The 9,992-nt window shown below is 43.0% G+C and overlaps 1 long non-coding RNA gene across 4 annotated transcripts; it reads right to left on the bottom strand.

Moving 5' to 3' along the window:
• Window positions 1–414: 414 nt before the first annotated feature.
• Window positions 415–8,141, bottom strand: LOC135032769 (uncharacterized). Of its 4 annotated transcripts, XR_010228248.1 has the most exons (9): window positions 7,974–8,141; window positions 7,179–7,245; window positions 3,797–5,265; window positions 3,304–3,668; window positions 1,950–2,321; window positions 1,691–1,866; window positions 1,283–1,410; window positions 866–993; window positions 415–587 (listed from the first exon to the last, which is right to left on the bottom strand). It is a non-coding gene; the product is annotated as an uncharacterized LOC135032769 (long non-coding RNA). The 4 variants fall into 4 exon arrangements; XR_010228245.1 differs by having other exon boundaries at window positions 3,304–5,265; window positions 7,974–8,139; XR_010228246.1 differs by lacking the exon at window positions 7,179–7,245 and having other exon boundaries at window positions 3,304–5,265; window positions 7,974–8,003.
• Between the last annotated feature and the right edge of the window lie 1,851 nt (window positions 8,142–9,992).

Here is a 9,992-nt window from a genome sequence, read left to right as displayed (position 1 = left end):
TGGGTCATGCTGGGCTGTGTGGTTCCACAAGTGCAGGCGTGTCAAAGTGCTGACCACTGACACCACTATTCCACTTTGGACCGCCTGCTTTTGTGGAACCACACAGCCCAGCAATGGGTCATGCTGGGCTGTGTGGTTCCACAAGTGCAGGCGTGTCAAAGTACTGACCACTGACACCACTATTCCACTTTGGACCGCCTGCCTTTGTGGAACCACACAGCCCAGCAATGGGTCATGCTGGGCTGTGTGGTTCCACAAATGTTCTTGGGAAAGGAATGAACATCACATTAGTGTCGTTACTTATATGCTTTTTTTTTCCCATGGATATCTACACAAGAAAAGAATGTAAAGAAGAACAAACTATTTTTTTGTTTTATTACATTTCATTTTTTATTTCAAAAATAAAATTAAATTTTTCTTTAATAAATGTTTAAATTGAGAAGTTTTCTGTGGTTTTTATTTAAATTATTAGCAAATACAATGTTAAATATGAGATGCAGTGGAATTGTTAGGTCACCCATGGTACATCAGGGGAACTGTCGTGTCCCTTCACATCCACGCAACTTGGGAAGGATACTCCGCAAGACCTGTGGAAGAGAATAGTATGAGGTTCCAGCTATTGGTAATAGTGTCACCTTGGTATGGAAAAGACGAGGTACAAGCAACACGACACAAGCAGGTTACAGTGGGCCCAAATGCAACCCCCCGGCACTTGCGTAACTACACATCCAAACATTCCCTGACACAGCGTAAGCATTGGTGTGTCAGGGCATGATTGGATGTAGTTTTGCAAATGCCGGAGGGCTGCACTTTGGACATGCAGGGGTGACATGGACAGGAGGGAGTTTTGGGCAATACATCTCACCTGAGGAGGGTTGTCAGCTACATGGCGGAGGTTCAGGTCCACATCACAAGTAGGTCGCCCATGGTACATCAGGAGAAATGTCGTGTCCCTTCACATCCACACCACTTGGGAAGGATACTCCGCAAGACCTGTGGAAGAGAATAGTATGAGGTTCCAGCTACTGGTAATAGTGTCACCCTGGCATGGAAAAGACAAGGTACAAGCAACACTTTGACACAATCAGGTTACAGCAGCCTTTGTCTCAAATTCAACCCTCCGGCACTTGAGAAATTATACATCCAAGCATGCCCTGACACAGCGTAAGCATTGGTGTGTCAGGGCATGATTGGATGTGCAGTTTTGCAAACGCCGGAGGGCTGCACTTTGGACATGCAGGGGTGACTTGGACAGGAGGGAGTTTTGGGCAATACATCTCACCTGAGTGGGGTTGTCAGCTACATGGCGGAGATTCAGGTCCACATCACAAGTAGGTCGCCTATGGTACATCAGGAGAAATGTCGTGTCTCTTCACATCCACGCAACTTGGGAAGGATACTCCGCAAGACCTGTGGAAGAGAATATTATGAGGTTCCAGCTATTGGTAATAGTGTCACCCTGGTATGGAAAAGATGAGGTACAAGCAACACGACACAAGCAGGTTACAGTGGGCCCAAATGCAACCCCCCGGCACTTGTGTAACTACACATCCATACATTCCCTGACACAGCGTAAGCATTGGTGTTTCAGGGCATGATTGGATGTGCAGTTTTGCAAATGCCGGAGGGCTGCACTTTGGACATGCAGGGGTGACTTGGACAGGATGGACTTTTGGGCAGTACATCTCACCTGAGGGGGGTTGTCTGCTACATGGCGGAGGGTCAGGTCGCCCATGGTGGAGTTAGATAAATGGGTCCAATATTTGCGGCAACCCAACAACAGGAGAAAACAGGGGGTAACAGGTCGTCAACAGGACAAAACTTTGAAAACAGGCCTGGGAAGGTGCGTCAACAGGACGTAAAACTCTGAAATACATAAATAAAGATGTTTTTTTAGAATATTACAATCTCAGTTTACACGATAATACAAATGTTACAAGTATACTCACAGGCAACGGAAAAAAAGTTTTGTACCAATGTCCGTCGGGAATCATCTCCTTCGTCCATACCCACCGGTAGAGCAGAAGAACGGTTCCCGCGTCAGAAAGCACTGTGACGAAGAGTCACCGGCAAACAGTTTGCGACACATATGTTGTGTAAAATACAACATGCATTTACCATGCCGCAAACCTTTCCCAGTGAATACAAAAGAGCACCGCCGGAAGTGCCTAAACATCTAAACCGGCTTTTAAGTACCCCGAAGGCACGTTCAATTATTTGCCTCGATGCTTTGTGTGTCTCTTGGTAACGTTTTTCTGCTCTACCAACAGGATTTGACAATGGGGTCAAGAGCCACGATTTGTTGGGATAACCCGCATCGCCTATAAGAAAAGAAAAAAAAATGGTGGGTAATATAAAAAAAAAAATAAAAAAAAATAAAAACAATTAAAATAAATACCTAACAGCCAGCCACCCGGCATCTTTCCTGTTTCGAACTTCTCAAACAGCGATGACTGACTTAGGATGAAGTAGTCGTGAGACGATCCAGGAAATCCCACAAAAATATTCAAAAATTTCATGTTGACATCACAGACCGCCTGTACATTCATGGAGTGGAAATGTTTTTGGTTCCGAAAACATTCTTCCGAATTCCATCGCGGTCTGATCTGCACGTGGGTTCAGTCAATCGCGCCCAGAACATTGGGAAATTTGTATTTGGTAAAAAAGCCTAATTTGATCTCACGACATTCGCTGTCCGTCTCTGGAAATGTGATGTACTGGATCGTCAATTTGCGGAAAGCCCTAAAGACCTGGGTTATACAGCGCGACAGTGTCGACTGTGAAAAACCGCATGTTTGAGACAGTGTAGGCTGGAATGTGCCTGATGCCAAAAAATGTAACGTAGAATGTCATGGTTCAGTTGTTCCATGTCACTTCCCAATTTCCCGGCTTTCGGGGATTGGAAATGTTAAAACATATTAGGGACCTATCTACATGGTATTGGTGGAGCTTCAAACCAGGAGGCCTAGAAATATTAAATTTCTTGTCCACCGGTCTCCCACCCCTTAACTCAAGTACCTCATCTATCGATAAAGAGTATGGCACTAGTCCTGACTTTCTATGACCTTGAGGTACTTGTGAGCACACCCAGCATTCTGTTTGGTTTAAAACCTTACCCACTAATGAGTGATAGTCACTCAACGGATGACGGTCCATGTTGATATTAAGGCTGGACTGACATCTCTGGATGCACCCATCCTCAACTATGTTTTCACAATTCCTACAGATACAATTCTCTTCAGCTAACAATCCTTCACAATGTCTCTTAGTGTCATGGCTACCAGATCGTTTTCTGATACTCGCCTTTACTCGGTGATTGTGTTGCTCTTGGAATTCTACTACTCCATCCTGATCATCAGAACCCTTTCCAGATCCTTTCTCGACCTCACTGGTACTCTCACCGAAACAGACTGCTCTGGTCAACAACAGGGTCAACAGGAAAACACGGACTGCAGTCTCTTGGTGCGAGTCCATCTTACAAGAGGAGAAAGAGAAAGTTGTAATGGGGGTACAGAAATTAATTGAAGGGGAAAAAAACTTGTTACGATAATTTGTCCTCTAGTCTTTTTGTTCTTCTTGCTCAGTTGTCATCTCAAAGGTGCTGTCTCTCAGTCTTCCCACAACGAACACTCCGGTGATACAATATTCTTTCCAAATCAGTGATCTTTCTGTAAGGAGCATAAATCTTGCATTACCATTTATCTAACTTTTGTGTGACATACCATCCGTAAAACATGAAAGAACAAAAAGAGAGAGAACAATTAGGAAAAAAAAACATTGTCGGATTTCCGTTCACCATTAGGCTTTTTACACCAACATGTCCATAGGTATCTCTGCACTTTCTCCCCCACCAGTATTTCCACTCTCCACCCTTTGTGCCTGGCCAAACACAACGATGCTGGTAAGATATACTGGGGTTGGGTAGACCTCTGAAAAGACCAAGTAGTCATGTGACGTTTGAGTTCTGCTGGTGAACGTTAGCGATGAGAAGGAAACATTTAAAGATAAATTACAAAGTTTACCCGGCCGTCCCTGTGTCTACAAGGAATTGACCTCCCAATTACATTGACTGTAACCTCAGGCTTACTATCAAGGCTAATGATCAACTTCACTGGCTGCAAATTACAGGTGCTTCCCAAAATTCTTCCTATATGATCCCTGATTACAATTACGTGTGTCATAACTTTGCTTGTGTTCTTGTCTAGGAGGTCTGACTTTATGTGTGCTGTTACAGTTGCTGGCATAATGCCCTTCCCTTTTACAAAGATAACAAACCCTTGGCTTCCTCCATGTGCCAGTGGCCTGGGGTTTTGGTCGATTTGATGCCTCTTCTAGTGCTTGGATGTTCATCACCATCAACCGCTCTCCCCGTGCTTCCCTGGTTCTTTGGATATTACGGTCATGCTCGATAGCGGACTCTCTTAATGCAGCCACCGAGATACCTCTCCAGTTAGGTAGAGAGGTTTGTACCCTGATTCTTAGTGTGTCTTTTAAGCCATCCATTAATACGGACACAGCTACCTCCCTATAATGTACATTATCCTCAATGTCCGTGATCCCAGTGTATCTAGATATTTCCTGCAGTGCTCGATGGAAATATTCCGCTGCCATTTCACCTTCTTTTTGGCTAATGGAGAAAATTTTGTTCCACTTGACAACAGTTGGGAAATATACTCCTAATTGCAGATTGATTTGTCGTACATTCTCCTGAGTGTATTCCTCAGTGAGAGGTACGTCTGCGTCTAATTTACAATCAGTAATAAATTTCGCAGGGTCAATATTGGAGGGTAGACATACCCTCAGCAATGTCCGCCAATGTTTGTTATTGGGTTATGCGGAGTTACCTAATTTTTTAATGAACCTTTGGCATGCGGCTAGATCTTTCCTGGGATCAGGAAATTCAGACATAATTGTCCTTAATTCTGTCTGGGACCAGGGGCAATGCCCCTGACGTGAGTGACTCCCAGAGTGTCAGTCTGTCCATTTGGGACTGCAATCACCCTGACAGAATTAAGTTCAACTACATCATCTTGTGTTGACTCTACAATGTGAGGTGCAATTGTCTGTGCATAATATACAATACCGTACTTACCTGTGGACACGACCTCACCTGACCCTCCATTAGGGGGCTTTACTACTGTCTTTACCGATTGGGCCGTGCCCACCTGGGTGTCTCGTATGATGGCTGCTGGAAAAGGTGCCGACATCATGCTGGGCTCAGTTTCTTGCTTGTAATCCTGAGGGAAGTTTAACATGGGGTGCAACCTGCATGGGTTAGAATTTGTACATTTATCAGTTTTCCTTCTATCATTATTACATTTACTACTATCATTATTAATACAGTTACTAAGTGCATTATTATCATCATCATATCCCAGTATGCCATTCTCTGTAGCCATTGTTTCTCAAGTTGCCATGTGTTTCCTGCTAAGGTGGGAATCAGCTGTGCCAGCTAATTCCCTTTGTATCTCACCTTCCTGTTGCCATAACTGTAAACAATCATAATGCCTAATCCTCTGTTTTGCAGATTTTATTAGACATATCCTTTTTCTTAGATTTTGCAATACCTCAGGATTCAAACTGCCGACCCTGGGGTACTGTTCACCATCATCCTCAGTCATTCGTTCCCATTCTTTGCATAAGACCTGTGTGTGTGATCCATATTTCTCACACATTATATACCGTGCTGTCCCTTTGGGCCAACCAATACCAACGTGAACCCTTGTTGATAGTCCCTTACTTGAGCAACTGGTCCCCATTATTTGCAGGTATTGCTTTCTCAGCGAACCCTTACAAAAATACAAGTTCCCAGAGGTAAGGCGACGGTGAAAGTCCAACGAGTGCCTTCACCCACTCTCGCCCCTATTGGCTGATACGAATTCCAGCAGTGTGCCCACCACTGGTCGTACCCAATCTCGGGATCTTTTTGGAACCTCTATTTACTGAGAGCGTGTGGGAGTATGCTACCCCTCCCAGTAAATATCAGTTGTTGGAGATTTCCTGAGTGAACAGCGAAACTCACTTAAAATAACTAAAACCTACACAAATCACGTTAAAGTGTACAAATAGGGTTTTTGATCCCGCAAAGCGTACGCAAATTGCGTAATGGGTATCAAGGCAACTAACTAATGCACACAATTACATGCGGTACAGTCGCACTGCATATAAGTAACTATTACTTATCCGCTGAACGACCAATGAAATCGGTTGTTCAGGCTGCGAAACCTTCAGCTGGAGCATTATACTAACGGGCCTATATGGGTACTACGCCAACCCCCGGGGCTGCGCTTTCTACCTCTGACCTTTCTTTTTGGTCACGGTTTTCAGAGCGTTGCGAGAGTTTGCCGTTTTCTGACTTCGCAGTCCTCTTGTCTGCTGATACTAATTGCTCCTTTACCTTATACAATGTTAACGTGAGCAAGCCAATCCCACGCCACCAAGTCTCCACTCACCTGGTGTGGTCTCCGAAGGTATCTCGATTTCTGGGTTCACAAAAAAGAATACCTTTATTTGCACACTCACTCCTGTTCACTCATATGCACACTGATTTTTCTGTACAGAAATTACTTTCATTCAGGCAAACAGTTCAATCATCGAGTTTTGCAATAGAAAAAGGTTCTTTTTAAACTAAACTTTTTGGAAACTGAACAAACTTGTGCTATTATCACGTGGCTACTATACCGCCCACACTAAAACAATGCTATCATGTGATTTGAATTTAGTGGGCGTATCCGTACGCACGCTGCGTATTATACGCCACATGTGTAGGCCTTTGCGTTTGCGTATGTAATCTCGCACGTTGCCCGAGACACGTATACAAAAGGCCAGATACGCTCACAATAACACAAATAACACGCTTCTATAAATGTAAACGATGTTCAACTATAATCGCTTACCGAACACCACACAGTATCTTCTGTGCTGCATGCGTGTTTTTACAATTACTCCCTTAAGTATTACTTTATAATATCAACTAAATAGCACCAAATTTCCTCAGCACGTGTCTAGCAATCAATTCTAATGGCAACAAGAGAGTAGCTATGCGAAAATACACAGATACAATTCTAAATTAATCTAGTAATCAATGCTTCCAATAGTATGATTCATATTGGGTAGCTATCTTGTAGAACATACATTGATATAAACACACACATAATTATAATATTATCTCTATGTACCCATTAAGTGTTTCTAATTTGCATATGAATGCTGTGCTTTTGACTGTCTGTGAAGGTGATTTTTTCACTGCCAGGAAAAAAAGCAGCCATACAGGTTAATTTGCATTTCAATTGCTATCCTACAACAAACAGAGTTTACCTGAATCACAGAGGTAAGGAGAGAGAAAAAAACAAAAAACAAAACAAAACTTTTTTTTTATCTGTGTGTGTCATTCCTAAATTAAATATTCATTTTACTATTATCTTTCATTAAGCCCCATCTGAAACTATTTGTAATTGATTATGACATTGGTTAAATAAATGCATTGGTAACTCAAATGGTGATTTCTTTTTGACCATGGCCGGCTTATTATTCCTGAGTAGACTGAAAATCAGCTATTTTAGAAAAACATTCTTTTGGACCTTCCCAAAATGGCCGCTGCTCCTCCCCCTTCCACATCCATGAAGGTTACACAAAATGGAGGACAGACCATGCGGCTTCCTTTGTCACAAAAAAATCACCATGCAAGCCCCTGAAGTTATTTTAGGCCTAAGTTAAAAACAACAACAACAACAACAACAACAACACTATATCAGGCTTTTGCAGCAACTTTTAAATATACTTTTAAACCTACTTAAACAGATAAGCAATCCAATCTGAATAAAACACAATATGACTCATTTGAACCTTGTTTTGTAACAATATGATCAGATTTGCAGAGTACAGGTGTGTGCGTGTGTTGCGTGTTTTGCGTGCGCAGTTGGCACCAAACAGAAATTAAACAAATTTAAAAGACAATAGCTTAACGTTCTTACCTTTCGGTTCCGGATCCCACCAGCAGCCCTACAAACCAAGCAGAGGAGACGCTTATCTGATCAGCACTACCGTATCCCCAACCACCAAACGGATAACAGGGGATACTACCTTCCCGCCCTTTGCTGACGGATAAAGTCTACCCGGTTCCGCTTGGCTGCGGATATGAGGAGGCCCGGATGAGTCCCCCAATTGATAAAGTCAAATATTTACCTTTGAACATAAGCTATGTATTAACACCATGAAGCCGTTATGGCCGCTAAACCACGTGCACGTGCTACGCACTTTGTACGCTATTTGCATATAAAGACTTTGCACGTGGTACGCACGTAACGTACACACGCTGCGCTGGGCGTATGGAATACACACAGCAGGCGCACACACAGTTCATAACCTTTTAGACCTTGTTATGTTAAACACAGAGATGATATGCTTAAACTCTAAACCTTACTCATAAAGCACTGCAGCGATGTGACGCTGGAAAACCTTAATAATGCGTATGCAATATGAGCGATTGAGACGCTCAGAAACCCTTAGTAGTAAATGATGAAATACACATGACCTGGTAAGGTTCCAACACCTTCATAGAAGATACTTTTAGTATGAAAAAGGGGAAAACAATTACAGCTTATACACTACAGACCTAACATTAATATCTAAACATAATAACAAGAAATAAGATATAAACATTAGCAAAGCACACAGAGTGAGAATGAATGGCATACACAAAGAATAACAAAATGGCTACTGAGAAATATACATACATGAGAAAGTTTCGCCGGCGCAACCTGAATTCAGTCCTCAGCTATCAAGGAGAAAGCCTTCAGAGTCTTGTGTGTCAATGCCTGTTGCAAGCTATATTTATTCACTAGCTCAAGACATACTACAATAGACACTGTGTGCTCTTTTTCCATTGGTTAGGGGGTGGGACATGTCCTGCACCAGGGGCCATTGGTTAGTTCAAGAAGTGGGTGATGACTAGGACTTGTTAGTATTCCAAATTCCTGTCTGTCTGGAATGTTGTGGGTAGCTATTGTTTCGGATCTTCCAAACAAACTGGCTCTGGGCTTTGTTTACCCCACTGTCCCCTCCTTTAGTTGAGACAATGACAACTGAGCACTTATTATTCTGGAGAGAAACCTGGCCCTATTCATAAACAAAGGTGTAAGCCCTCTTCATAGAATCTCAAAGCTTAGTGTAAATAAGGCCATTGTATCTCAACTGTGGGAAATTCATGTGTGAATTCCATTCTGATCATCTGCCCATTTGTAATATATTTTAAATGCAATTTTATATCTATTTTCTACTTCTGCGCATAACTATGGCCCTCATTCCGAGTTGTTCGCTCGCAAGGCGATTTCAGCAGAGTTACACACGCTAAGCCGCCGCCTACTGGGAGTGAATCTACACTTCTTAAATGTGCGACCGATGTATGCGCAATTTTGCGATCAAAAACGAGTTAGCAGTTTTAGAGTAACTCCAGACTTACTCTGCCTGTGCGATTAAATCAGTGCTTTTCGGTCCCGGCTGACGTCATAAACACACCCAGCGTTCGCCCAAGCACTCCCACCGTTTCCCCGGACACGCCTGCGTTTTTTCCGGAAACGGTAGCGTTTCCAGCCACACGCCCCTAAAACGCCGTACATCCGCCCAGTAACACCCATTTCCTGTCAATCACAATGCGATCGCCGGAGCGATGAAAAAGCCGTGAGTAAAAATACTTTCTTCTTAGTAAAGTTACTTGGCGCATGCGCAGTGCGAACATTACGCATGCGCACTAAGAGAATTCACACTGCGATGCGATGAAAATTACCGAGCGAACAACTCGGAATGACCCCCTATACGCAGAAATATGTGAATCTTTCCTAACTATCATAGGAATATTACTCTTAAAATACCCTACAGCTGGATACTAAACACCACCTTTCAACCTTTATCTGAGCCTTCCTAGCATGTAAAGAGGAATCTCTCTGTCCAAGAACCGTTTAAACGTAACATACTTGCTGACGATGTCTAGGGGA

This window comes from Pseudophryne corroboree, unplaced genomic scaffold (assembly GCF_028390025.1).
Source record: "Pseudophryne corroboree isolate aPseCor3 unplaced genomic scaffold, aPseCor3.hap2 scaffold_552, whole genome shotgun sequence".
In the NCBI taxonomy this organism is placed as follows: Eukaryota; Metazoa; Chordata; class Amphibia; order Anura; family Myobatrachidae; genus Pseudophryne; species Pseudophryne corroboree.
This window is presented reverse-complemented; position numbering and strand designations above follow the sequence as displayed.